This window comes from Mus pahari, chromosome 19 (assembly GCF_900095145.1).
Source record: "Mus pahari chromosome 19, PAHARI_EIJ_v1.1, whole genome shotgun sequence".
Taxonomy (NCBI): domain Eukaryota; kingdom Metazoa; phylum Chordata; class Mammalia; order Rodentia; family Muridae; genus Mus; species Mus pahari.
The window spans coordinates 3,556,652-3,570,347 of record NC_034608.1 but is presented as its reverse complement, the minus strand read 5'-3'; positions in this window follow the sequence as shown (position 1 = coordinate 3,570,347).

The window sequence follows — 13,696 nt, the reverse complement described above, 5'->3', positions numbered from 1 at the left end:
ATCACCACTGTGTCTCAAGATCTCCATACCAAGATCCAGATCAGAAATTTCTATCTCGCAGCCTCCAGATTAGGTTCACTGGTGAGCCTTCCAATTCTGGATTGTAGTTCATTTCAAATATAGTCAAGTTGACAACCAGGAATAGCCACTACACCCGGGGTGAGCTTCCTGGGCTCAAGCATGTTTCAATCCCTTGAACTGTGGGAGTCCGATGGGAGAGGCCATTTCCTGGGCTTGTCTAAGGCTGCTTCATAAGCTTGCCCATTTCCATCATGGCATCTGGGTGTCTGTTGAACATGCCTAGCTACCAGCACCTCAGAGTTACCCAGAGCAAGCCACTTGCAAAGTCTTGGCGTGTGTTCAGGGACACTGTAGTAACTGAGGCATATAGCAAAGGACCTATGCCTATGGGGCCACCGTGGGTTACTGAAAACAGTAAAGCCTGGTAGTCACCATTAAAGCTGGGCTGAAGCACTGGAAAGATCATCTCAGACAACAGTATCCACAGGCTACAGTACAGCTGAATCAATTCTAGGGGAGTCTCTGGGTTGTGGGGCTCACATGGGCATTCTAATAAGACAGGTCAGAAGGAATCCAGGAAGCTAGGGCTCACACTGAGGGAGGGAGTGAGGCTTTCCCCAGGAGGGCCAGTGTCCTAGTTTTCTTCCCTGTTATTGGGAATACTTTGACAAAAGCATCATTTTGGGGAGAAGAATGATCATTTGGCTCACAATAGTAGGTTACAGTCCCTCACTGTGGAGTGTCAAAGTGGCCAGAACCTGAAGCAAGCGGTCAGTCACATCCATCCATAGTCAAGAGCAGAGAGAAATGAATTCATTAGTGCATGCCAGTGCCCGGCTCACCTCCTCTTTTTTATTCGGTCCAGAGCCCAGTTTAAGACATGGTATCTCTCATACTCAGGGTGGGTCTTCCCACCTCAGTTAAACCAGTTCAAAAATCCTCTGGGGCTGGAAAGATGATGGCTCAGTAGTGAAGAGCTCTTGCAGAAGATCAGAACTAGGGTCCCAATGCCATACCAGGCAGCTCACAAGGTCCTATAACTCCAGGGGATTCAATGCCCTCTCCTAGGTTCCATAGGCAAGAAAACAATGTGGCATGTGCATTTCTGTGCATGCACACACACACACACACACACACACACACACACACACACACACTCGCATACATGCACACATGAACTTGCATGCACTTACATATCTAACCAGCTGACCTAGTCTAGAGAATTCCCCACTAAGACTCCCTTCCAGGGGGAAATTTCATGGGGGTCCCATCTCCGAGACAAAGGACTACTGGCAAAAGCTGGAGAGTTGGCTCAGTGGTTTAGACCATGCCCTGCTCTTCCACAGGACCCTGGTCTAGTTGCCAGCACTCACATCAGGCACTACCACCTGTAGCTCCAGTTCCAGAGGATCTAACGCCTCTTCTGGCCTCTGAGGGCACATACATAAACACCTACACAGACACGTACATAGTGTACAATTAAACAAACAACAACAAAACAAAACAAAAATCATAGGCTACTAATGACTGTCACGAGATAGATAATCACCCGCTCCCAGGGATGAACCCCTGATTGGTTATCCATTACCAAGTGGTTAACCCTAAATCATATACACAATAGATCCAGCAGGTTGTATATAGCCGTGCATATGTACACACACAAACACACTCAAGTACATAACAATCAAAGAAAACGAGGCTATCAATTTGAGTGAGGGGGGAATGGGAAAGGTTGGAACAAAGAAAGGGAAGTAGGCATTATATTTTAATTTAAAAATGTATGAATTTTAAAATATCTTTTTAAATGTTCACCAGTGTGAGAGAAATCTTTGATTCCTGTGTCTCAAAGAAATAAACTTTACGATTGACACATTTAAAAAAAAAAAAAAAAGACTCCTGTCCACATTGTTCGACAATATGTCAGTCAAAGCTAACCATCACATCCAGAGATAGGTCCCAATAGATGTAAGACGGCCTAGGCACCGTGATGGGAAAAGTGACATTGCAGTGGTTTGAATATGCTTTGCCCAGGGAATGGCACTACTAGGAGATGTGATTTTGTTGGAGTAGGTGTGGCCTTGTTGGAGAAAGTGTGTCATTGTGGGGGCGGTCTTTGAGACCCTCTTCCTAGCTGCCTGATTAGCCAGTCTTCTGTTGGCCTTTAGGACTAGATGTAGAATTCTCAGCTCCTCCAGCACCATACCTGCCTGGACACTGCCATGCTTCCTGTGAGGATGATAACGGACTGAACCTCAGAACCAGTTAAACCAGTCCTAGTTAAATGCTGTCCTTTACAAGAGTTACCTTGGTCATGGTGTCTCTTCACAGCAATAAAACCCTGACTAAGACTAAGGAAGCCTCCTGTAAGACTCAGAAGTCCTGGAAGCAGCCTAATGGCTCTGAGCGGTGTGTGATGGTGTGGCTATGTGGTGGTTTGAAGAAGAATGGCCCCATAGGCTCACCTATATGAATGCTTGGTCATTAGTGAGTGGTTCTACTTGACAAGGATTAGGAGGTGTGGCCTTTGGGAGTGGGTGTGGCCTTGTTGAAGGAAATGTGTCACTGGGAGTAGGCTTTTGGGTTCTAAAGGCTCAAGCCAGGCTTAGTGTTGCTCTCTTCCTGCTGTCTTTGGGTCCAGATGTAGAACTCTCAAGCTACCTCTCCAGCGCCCTGCCTGATTGTATGCTAGCATGCTTCCCACCACGGTGACCATGGTCTAAACTTCTGAAATGTAAATCAGCCACGACTAAATTTCTTTTCCTCTGTGAGAGCTGCTGTCATCATGGTGCCTCTTCACAGTAATAGGATCTTGACGAATGACCTCACCTGTGAGTGTCTCCCAAGCTTTGAGGAAGAAGAGCTATAATGCAGAGAATCACAAGGCTGAGACTCATTCAGTGATATAGTATTTGTCTAGCACGCACAAGGCCTTAAATGAGCTGGGCATGGTGGCATCTTAAATGAGCTGGACATGGTGACCTGCACCTTTACTCTTAGGATTCATGAGGCAGAGGCAGTGGAATCTCTGTGAGTTCAAGGTTTGCCTGGTCTACACAGTGAGTTACAGGACAGCTAGCACTACATAGAGAACTCTTTTCTCAAAAACAAACAAACAAAAACAAACAGAAAAAAAAACACCAAACAAACAAGTTTGTTCCCCTTTTACACCCTAGACCATAAAAAAGAAATAAAATGAGATATACAAAATCTTGACATGTTTATTTGCATTGAATTATATGTTAAGTGACGATTGCCCTCATTTTGATGAAACCTTAGAAAGTTTAAATAATCTAATTGCTGTCTAGTGAATGAAGTATGCCAGGTTAGTGCTTTGTGGAGTCACACACCAGATTTGACTCTTCAAGTGTGCATGTGTGCTTGTGTGCTTGTGTGCTTGTGTGCGTGTGTGTGTGTGTGTGTGTGTTTCTTAGAGTTTTACTGCTGTGAAGAGACACTATGACCAAGGCAACTCTTTTTTTCTTCTTCAACTTTTTGCATTTATTATTATTATTATTATTATTATTATTATTATTATTATTATTATTATTATTTGCTATGTGACTGGCAATTTGCCTATTATTGTGCACGAACCAGGTTGTTGCTGTTAAAATTGCAGTTTGGTGATCTTGGAGAAGTATATTCTGTTCAGTCTGCTTGTTACTAAATTTTTTTAAAGATTTTTTATTAGATATTTTCTTCATTTACATTTCAAATGCTATCCCAAAAGTCCCCTATACCCTCCCCCCACCCTGCTCCCCAACCCACCCACTCCTGCTTCCTGGCCCTGGCATTCCTGGCATATGATCTTCGAAAGACCAAGGCAAGGCAACTCTTATAAGGACAACATTTAATTGGGGCTGGCTTACAGGTTCAGAGGTTCGGTCCACTAGCATCAAGGCAGAAAGGAGCATGGCAGTGTCCAGGCAGGCATGGTTCAGGAGATGCTGAGAGCTCTCCATTTTCATCTGAAGGCTGCTAGCAGGATACTGGCTTCCAGGCAGCCAGGATGAGGGTTTTATAGCCTACACCCACAGTGACACACCTACTCCAAAAGGACCACACCTTCTAATAGTGCCACTCCCTAGGTTGAGCCTATACAAACCATCACATTGTGTGTATGACTGTGTTTGTGTGTGTGTCTAAAAAGTCGTGGCAAACTCTAGGCCATCTGGAATTTCTTTTCCTATGCCATCTTTGCATTTTATGTAGGTATGTGATTCATGCAATATATTTGAGGGGGGAGGGTCTAGGGTTTGCAGACGGGTGTGCGTGTGTGCGTGTGCCTCTGTGTTTGCTTGCTTGCTTGTTTGTTTGTTTCTGTTTGTCTTGCTCATGTCCAGTTATTTCGTTCTCACTTTTTGGATATCATTCTCCACATGTGCTGTGCTCATGCCTTTGTTAGAGTTCTTTTGGCTGTAAGACTGGGTCTGCTACTGTGCTCTCTGTCCTATGACCTTGACCTACTTATCCACTCTGTCAGCACCACATGGGCTGTCATGATAACTGTAACACAGACTTCCAGACTTGTAGTCTTGACTCCAGCGGGTCTTTGGCCTCTCCACATAAACCTTAGAATCTGTTCTCTGATACCCATAAAGTCAGTGAGGCTTTACATTTAAGGAGCATAAAATAATCTCAGATATCATGTCAGGGACCTTGGCTCCTCTAGTTCTCTGCTTCCTTCTCTGCTTAATGCAGCATGGGAAGACACCATTCACTCTGCTCCCTCAGTCAAGGTTTCCCACTCCAGTTAAAATGAGCACATACATAGATAGTCAAACTGGAACAGATACTTATTGGAGTCTTTCTTAAACCTTATCTGTCTGTGGCTTTGAGCCACTCTTAGCCTGAGTTTCATTGTGCAGAAAGCAGGTTCCTTGGGAGGAAAGCATTCACCTAACAAACTTGTATTAGCACAGCCACTGACAGAACGCAAATGGCACACAGCAAGCCATGCTAGCCATGACACCATTATTGCCATCATAAGCATCATGAATAAAATAACTACTGTACATGTTATAGCATAACCTACACACATATCTTGACCCCTTGATAAGTTGCTTTCGTTAACACAAATGGGGAGTAGGAGAGATGGCTCATCATTTGAGAGTGCTAGCTATTCTTCCAGAGGACCCAGGTTTGATTCCCAGCACCCATATAGTGGCTCACAATGGTCTATAGCTCCAGTTCCAGGGGATCCAACAGCCTCTCTTCTCCTCCTTATGCACTGTATGTGTGTAGTACACAGACATTCAAGCAAAATGCCTTTACACATAAAATAAAAATAAATAAATAAATCTAAAAAGGGGTGGGGGACAGGGCATTGTGGTATTATAGCTTTAATCCCAGCACTCAGGAGGCAGAGGCAGGCGGATCTCTGTGAATCAGAAGACAGTCAGTCTAAACGGAAGTCCAGGAAAGCCAAAGCCATATAATGAGGCCCTATCACACAATTTAGGAAAAAAGAACAATAGAAACAAGACAAATGAGGCTAGGGAAATGACTCAGGACCTAAATTCTGATGCCTAGAACCTATATAAAAACCCAGGCATGGTGGCTTGTGAATGTGCTAGTAACCTCACTGCTGAGAGGCAGAGACAGGCAGATTCTGGGAGCTCACTGAACAGTCCATCTAGTCAAAACAGTGAATTTCAGAATAAATAAATAAATAAATAAATAAATAAATAAATAAATAAATAGGAGAAGCCATTAAGGGACACACCCAATGTACAGTTCTGGCTTCAACACACACCCATGCCAGCAAACACACACACACACACACACACACACACACACAAAACCATGTGCATACACAAGCATGTATACATGCATACACCACACAATAATAATAATAATAATAATAAATATATTAATTTTAAAATGGCCCCTAAAAAGCTGTAAAAAGTCTATCTTGTTCACAAAAAGAGAAATGTGTGAGCTAGAATGAGCCTAAATATCATTTTCCATATCTGCTTTTTAGAACATTCCAGGCCACTCAACATAACAGTTTGGGTGATGGCTCACCTAAGCTGGAGACTCCATAAATTTGTTGCTGGGGTGGGATAGTTTCTGAAATCTTGACCAGAAAGCCACACAGAGTGATTCACACCTTTAGTTCTAAGTGCTTGAGAGCTTCTGTCAGAAGATCATCTTAAATTCCAAGCCAGCTTGGGCTACACTGTGAATTTTATGCTAAGCTTGGCTACAACCGAGATTCTGTCTAAAAACATCTTTAAGAAAAAGAAAAAAGAAAAGAAGAAATAAAAGAGAAGAAATCCTTGCCAAAAACCCAACCCTTCTTCTCAGTGATTCCAATCCAAGGGCTATACCTACAGTGGTTCTTCACACACGTTGAATTTCTGAAGATCAAGGCTGTGTGTGCCTTCAACACTGACTGCAGTGAAAACAGCTCAGCTGAGCATCAGAAAACCCCAAGCAAATAAAGTGAGTCATAACCATATCGCCAAATCTAACTAGCAGCTGCAAACAGGGAGTAAATGGTCTCTGTGCATGTGGTACGCAGACATGTGTGCAGGCAAAACAGTCATGGACATAAATAAATAAGTTCAAACATATCAGATGGGAAGCTGGGCACTGTGGTGCGGGATACGAAGATCTGAGGAAACAAAGAAGGCACATGATAGTAAGTAAACAAACAAACAAACAAACAATTGCAAGAGGTGTTTGGGGACTCCTAGCCACAGGCATAGTGGTGGTGCTGGTGGGGTCTCTGACTCTTTTGCCTGCTCTTGGGACCCTTTTCCTCGGGCTGAGTTGCCTCGTCCAGCCTTGATATGAGGGTTTGTGCCTCGTCTCATTGCATCTTGCTGTGCCATGTTTGGTTGATATCCCTGGAAGGCTTGGCCTTTTCTGAAGGGAAACAGAGAAGTGGATCTAGAGAGGGAGAGGTGGGGAGAACTGGGAGGAGTGGAGGAAGGGGAGGCTGCGATTGGGATGTACTGTATGAGAGAAGCCTAAGAAATAAAAATAAAACGCAGAAATGAAAAAGGAATTAAGAGAGCTGAAACCCACAACTCGTCCTTTGGACTAGCATAGAATAAAGAAAGAAATGTAAAAAAAAATAGTAATAACAAAGAGAAGCAAGCAATGAAAATAATGTAAACATATATGCAGCATATTTCTATTGTTATTTAATTGTTGATAGTAATAAATTTCTCTATAAACATAAAGGATATCTCAAACAAAGCTTTTAATATTTATACCTTAAATTATGAATACAAATATATACCAGGTAGCGCATTATAAATTATAATTTGTACAATGTGCATATACATGTATCACATACATGTTCATAAATATATATGTGCATAGATATATGAGTGTGTATATCTGTGAGTACACATATACACATTAATATCTATATGTTACTGAGACAGGCCTGTTTTCCCCATCACACTGTATGTTGTCATTAAAACAATGAGTTTCGATAAAGAAAATTTACTCATGAGGCAAACAAGCAGAAAAAACAGAGAGAACACATCTCAAATCCACACCCTCTAACATAGCTCGGAGTAAAGACAAGCCGAACTGTACAAATTGTGACAAAGAGAAGCCAGAATGAGTTTGAAGTCAGTCTGGGCTCCATAGCAACCTATTAAAAAAATAATAAGGTGGAGAGATGGCTCAGCAGTTAAGAGCACAGGCTACTGATCCAGTAGACCCAGGTTTAATTTCCAGCACCCACATGGCAGCTCCTGTCTGTACCTCCAGTTCCATGTGATCTGACACCCTCACATAGACAGATACACACGAGGGCAAAACCACCAGTGAATCAAACATAAACAAATATTTTGTTCCTAAAGCCTTAAAAACAATAATAAGGGGAGAGGAGAAACCTGCAGGAAGGAGGAGGAGGAGGGAAAGGAACAAAAAAATAGAACGTGGAGAAATGGGTGATTAGAAGCAGATGGCCATCCATTCTTTTAAAAAACAGACTACTTAATTTCTAGCATGCTTATGCAACAGCACACATCTGGAGTCAGAATAATTCGAGGGAGTCGGTTGTCTTCTTCCCTCATGTGGGCCCAGCATCATCAAGCCAGGTTGCAAGCTCCTTTCCCAGAGAGCCATCTCCCAGCCCAGTGAACTGTTTGGTCCAAGCTACGATCCATCATCATAGCGGTTCACAGGATGCGTGTTTCAGAAAATGCCCGGTTGGCATCGTCCAAGGGTCCAGCTTTGACCCTCTCTCTGGCATCTAAAAGTCACTCATTCACACAGGCCTAAGTGAACATTCAAACAACAGCGGTATTTATTTATTTTTTCCTTGAAAAGCAGCCTGGTAGATCGTATGATAGAAAGGGTGCACCAGACAGTAAAAGTTAGCCAGAGACAATGATATATTGTTCTGTTGACTGACTTGCAAAGTTGAAGATTTTAAAAAATCAATTAAAAGCAAATTCTGTTGAAAATTTGCTCCCCATTTCCTGTAAGGGGAGGGGTGTCCTGGAAGATCATTTCAACCACCACCACCACCACCACCACCATGTGACCCTTCTCACTGCGTGGGAGGCCCCACCAGACCCCCACCCACTCCCGTGAATTGCTATTTCCACCCCCCACCCCCGGACTGAGTGGGAGTTGCCTAAGGGCGCATGCGTGAACCCCTGACTGGGCATGCGCTCTCCTAGGAATTTTGAGCAGGAAATTTCTGGAGATTCAGTCCGCCGAGAGCCTTCAGAGAGCTAGGTGAGTGTTCGAGTGTCTGGGAAGATTGAGCTTCCATAATGGGGACTATGGGCTTGCTGGGGCAGTAGGGGACATGGGGCTGAGGGAGGTGACAAAAATAGGTGGCATGAGGTCCTGTAATGTGTTATGCCATGGGGGCTTTGGTGAGCTTGCTGTGGAAAAATGACTGCATAGTTGCACTTAGGCTTGTGGGAAAGGACATATGGTTGGAGGCCGACTTTGAAGAGTCATGGCTAGATGGCCCATCATTGCCTTGTGCACCCAGGGCTTTCTTTCCATTTCCCTCCCTCAGCCAGCCTCTGGTCCACGTCCTCCCCAAGCCCAAGAACTTGGTCTGTATCTTGGATTACCCCCCTCCCCCCAGAACAGCCTCAACCCTGCTCCTCCTCTATCTCAGCCCTACCTGCCTCTCACTGTCCATCCTCCTCATTTATACCTCCTCCTTTAAGCAGTTAAAAATGAGTATTGCTCTTACATAGGACCTGAGTTCGATTCCCAGCATCCATACCAGGCAACATACAACCTTCTGTACTTCCAGTTTCAGGGAGAATTGATGCCTCTGGCCTTGTGTGACATCTGCACTAATGTGCACATACCAACATACATGCGTAAGTTTTTACAAAGGTAGTGTTCTTTTAAAATCAACACTACCAAAGAATCTAGACTTGATATGTTAAGTATAAATATACTGATTATTTCTTATCTTCTTTATTTTATGGCAAGAATAAACATTTTTCTTTAGATTTATTGATTTTATGTATATGAGTACCTTCTCTGCATGTACACCTACATGCCAGAAGAGAGCATCAGATCACACTATAGAAAGCTTTGAGCCACCATGTGTTTCCTGGGGATTGAACTCAGGACCTCCGGATGAGCAGACAGTGCTCTTAGCCACTAACCCTTCTCTTCAGCCCCAAGAATGAACTTTTAAGTGAATGGCTAAGTGTACAGTGCAAGAGGATCTAAAATATGAGAGACGGAGGATTGAAAATTCAGCCTTTTCCAGTATCTATCAGTCTCATAGGAATTCAGGTTATTAGGTTAGAACTAGGGGGCTTTCAAAACTAAGGAAACAAAGCTCCTTTGAATAAAAATAATGGCAACTACAAACAAAATATATTAAGTACATACTATGTACATACCAAGAGAACAATATATATTATATTACATATATACCCAGAGGGGGGTGGGAAATCTGGGATCATAGCTATTTCTAGCAGGAGGGCTGGGGCATGGACAGAAAAGAGCGTGTGGCTAGATTCAGGCATGCCTCACCTTTTGACACAGAGAAAAGACAAACAAGAAAATTAAGCTGCTCATTGGGCCCACCTTCTCTCTCCATGATAGTGATATAAGTTGACCATGCTCCATTAAATAAATGGCCACACACCCGAGAGAATATGGGCAGTACACATGGGACTTGATTGATTTACAAAACAAAACAAAAAAACAAAGTTAGGTGGGTGAGGAAAGGGGTTGGGTCTGGGAGAAATTGGAGAAGAGGGATCAATATGATCCCAGTATATTGTAGGAAGTTCTGAAAGAACTAGTAAAAAGTGATGGGAAAGAGGGCACTAATGCAAACCGTGTATTCCTGTAGGTGACTTGCTTTATTAATTTATTTTACTCTGCTAAGTAGCAGCTTGGCAAGAGGCACTACTGCCTTTGTTTTATAGACCCAAGACTAAGTGAATTAGCCTGTGCTTCTGATTCCACAATTTTTAGTTAATTAATCTTACTTACACACTTCACATCCTGCTAACTGCCCCAATCCCCTGCCCTTCTCCTCTGAGTGGGTGGGGTCCCCTGGGTGTCCCCACCACCAGCACTTCAAGTCTCTGCGAGGCTAGGCCCTTCCTCTCCCACCGAGGCCAGACAAGGCAGCCCAGCTAGAAGAACATATTCCACAGACAGGCAACAGCTTTGGGGGCAGCCCCACTCTCGTTCAGGACCCACATGAAGACCAAGCTACACACCTGCTCCATATGTGCAGGGAGGCCTAGGTCCAGCCCATCTGTGTTCTTTGAATGGTGATTGGATGATTCACCAATCAAAGCTCCCCAAGAGTCCAGGTTAGTTGACTACCTTGGTCTTCCTGTGGAGGTCCTGTCCCGTTTGGGACTGCAGTCCTTCTTCGTAGATTCCACAGTTTTTTTTAAAAAAGAATTTTGTTATGTGGTCGAAGCTGGCCTTGAAATCACGGCAATCCTCCTGCTCCAGCTTCTGAGTGCTGGGATTACAGGTACCACCATACAGCAGTTCTACATTTTTTTTTTTAACCTGGCCATCAGGTTCTAGACCTGCAGAGGCTACATTTCTGGTTTGTATTATTCTTTTTTTTTTTTTTTGTACTCTTTGCAATTTTTTATTTTTTCTCAGAGAATTTCATACACGGAGTTTTTCTTATACTCTCCTGGGTCCCCAACTCTTCCCAAATTCACCCCCTTTCCCTTAGTCAAGTCTCTCTTTTTAAAAACTAGACCACCTGCCATGGGTTTTATTCTATGCATGGTGTTATACTGCCTCATGTGGACACTGAGGGTATTGTCCTAGAAGTTAAAAGCTTCACTCACCTAGGCACAGAGAGCTGAGCTGAAGTTAGAAGGGAATGGGGAAAAACTGCACAGAGTTTGAGAAAGAAGCAGGATACTGAAAAGGTCATCTGGAAAAGACCTCCAGAAAAGATGACTGTAAGTTCAGGCTTTTGGGGTAAGGTGGTCCTGACATCTTACAGATTAGTGATTGAAAATGTAGGAAGGGGTCCTTAAAGGCTGCCTTTCAAAAACAAAAAACAAACAAATACCTACTGCAGTGTGTCAGTAACATTTAACCCTCACAAGCCCGTAGAGTGTAAACATTGTCACTTCTGATTTGCTGTATAGAAGTTGAAGCTACCTGAATTTTAATGTGTGTGTGTGTGTACGTGTGTGTACACGTGTACACGTCTGAATAAATGTAGTGTATCACATGCATGCAGAGGTCAGGAAATAGAGGTCAGATCCCCTAGAAGTGGAATTATAGATGATTGAGAGCTGCCATGTGGGTGCTGGGAGTGGAACCCAGGTCCTCCTGTGAGAGCATCAAGCCCTCTTAAGGGCTGAGCCATCTCTCCAGGCCTCTCCCTGGTGAATTGGATTGACAGATATGAAAGCACTGATGCAGAGAACTTCTACTTTACTTAGAAACCTGTGGGAAGCCCACGGAGAGGTTTACAAATGGGAAATGACTGGAGCTCGACTTTGCTGAGAACAGAAGTGGTTTCCATGATCGTTTGCTTTGCCCAGGGATACTGCTGCCTTCACAGTAGGACAGGGTGATATGGGGGGAGGGGGCAACAGGCTGTGGCTGTGGCCAGAGAGGACTCAGTGTGGTGGTTATATTTCTCCTCTAGGCTCAGGACTCCGGTGCTTTCAGGATACAGGGAAACCTGTGGCCAGCAGAAGCAGGATGCAAAGATATTGTTCTGAAATCCTCTGGGCAGCAAGTGAGTTAAGCTGTCTTTTGTCATGGCTCTTAGATCTTTTCTGATTCCGGATCTTCCCTGTTAATGCGCCCCGTCCCCACTTGTCTAAGACTGTCTTCACTTTTCTGAGTTGCACTCATATTGAATTCCCTTATTGCTTCCCTTCTCGTCTCCCTGCCCCGATTTGTTCAACATCCCATTTTAATCAGAACAAGATTTGAAAAGTCTGGACTTCTTCTATTTTTATTTTTTTGTTTGGGAGTTCACTGTCTTCAGACACACCAGAAGAGTGCATCATATTCCATTACAGATGGTTGTGAGCCACCATGGGGTTGCTGGGAATTGAACTCAGGACCTCTGGAAAAGCAGTCAGTGCTCTTGACTTCTGAGTCATCTCCAGCCTCCCCTGCTTCCCATTTTTTTTTTTTTTTTTTTTTTTTTTTGCCCCCTTTTATGAGAGACTGAAGGTATAAAGACCTGGTCAGCTGCTCGGGGTGGGGTAGGGGTGGAGGGGGAGGCCACACCCACCCCTAGGGTGTGAGTCTGTCAATCCAGCCTCAGCTTCCTGCAGTGAGAGGCATTGTTTCAATTTAAGCTCTTTCCCTGTTTAGGGAGTTTTGTTTTTTAAATCACTTACTCTCTGGTGTTTTAGGAGCTGGTGCCCGTTAAGCACGTGGATTGATGGAGGAGGAGTTAAGCTGCCTCACTGCGGAAGAGTGTGTACTTTAAGGTAATGTTAGAGAATTCACCAGAACCTGGTCTCCCTGGGTGTTTATTCTCCAGTAGAGCCAGTTTTCAATGTGAGAGTGGTTCACCAGCTCAGTGAGCCTCAGCTCGGGCCAGAGGCAGTACTTCATCTTAATCATTTGTTTTGTAAGTTTTACTTTTATTTTATGGATATGAATGTTTTGCCTGCAAGCCTGTTTGTGCACCATGTGCATTTAGTGCTCGTGGAAACCAGAGGAGGGCATTGGATTCCCTGAAACTGGAATCACAGATAATTATGAGCTGTCACATAATTGGTGCTGGGAATTCAACCCAGATCCTCTGCAAGAGCCACAAGTATGCTTAACTGCTGAGGTATTTCTCCAGCAACCTCATTTAATTTTTCCATTATATCTGTTTGTTTTTTTTTTAATTATAACAATGTCATATTCACTCTGCTTCTCCAACTCTTCCCATGTACCCCCATTGCTGTCTCTCAAATTCATGGTCTCTAGATCTCCAATCGCTGTTATATATGTATGTGTATATTTTCTTTTCTTTCTTTTTTTCTTTTTTTTTTGAGACAGGGTTTCTCTGTGTAGCCCTGGCCATCCTGGAACTCACTTTGTAGACCAGGCTGGCCTTGAACTCAGAAATCCACCTGCCTCTGCCTCCTGAGTGCTGGAGGAGCCTAGAGTTCTATATCTTTTTTTTTTTTTTTTTTTTTTTTTTTTTTTTTTTTTTTTTTTTTTTTAAGAGTTCTATATCTTGATCTGAAGGCAGCAGAAGGAGACT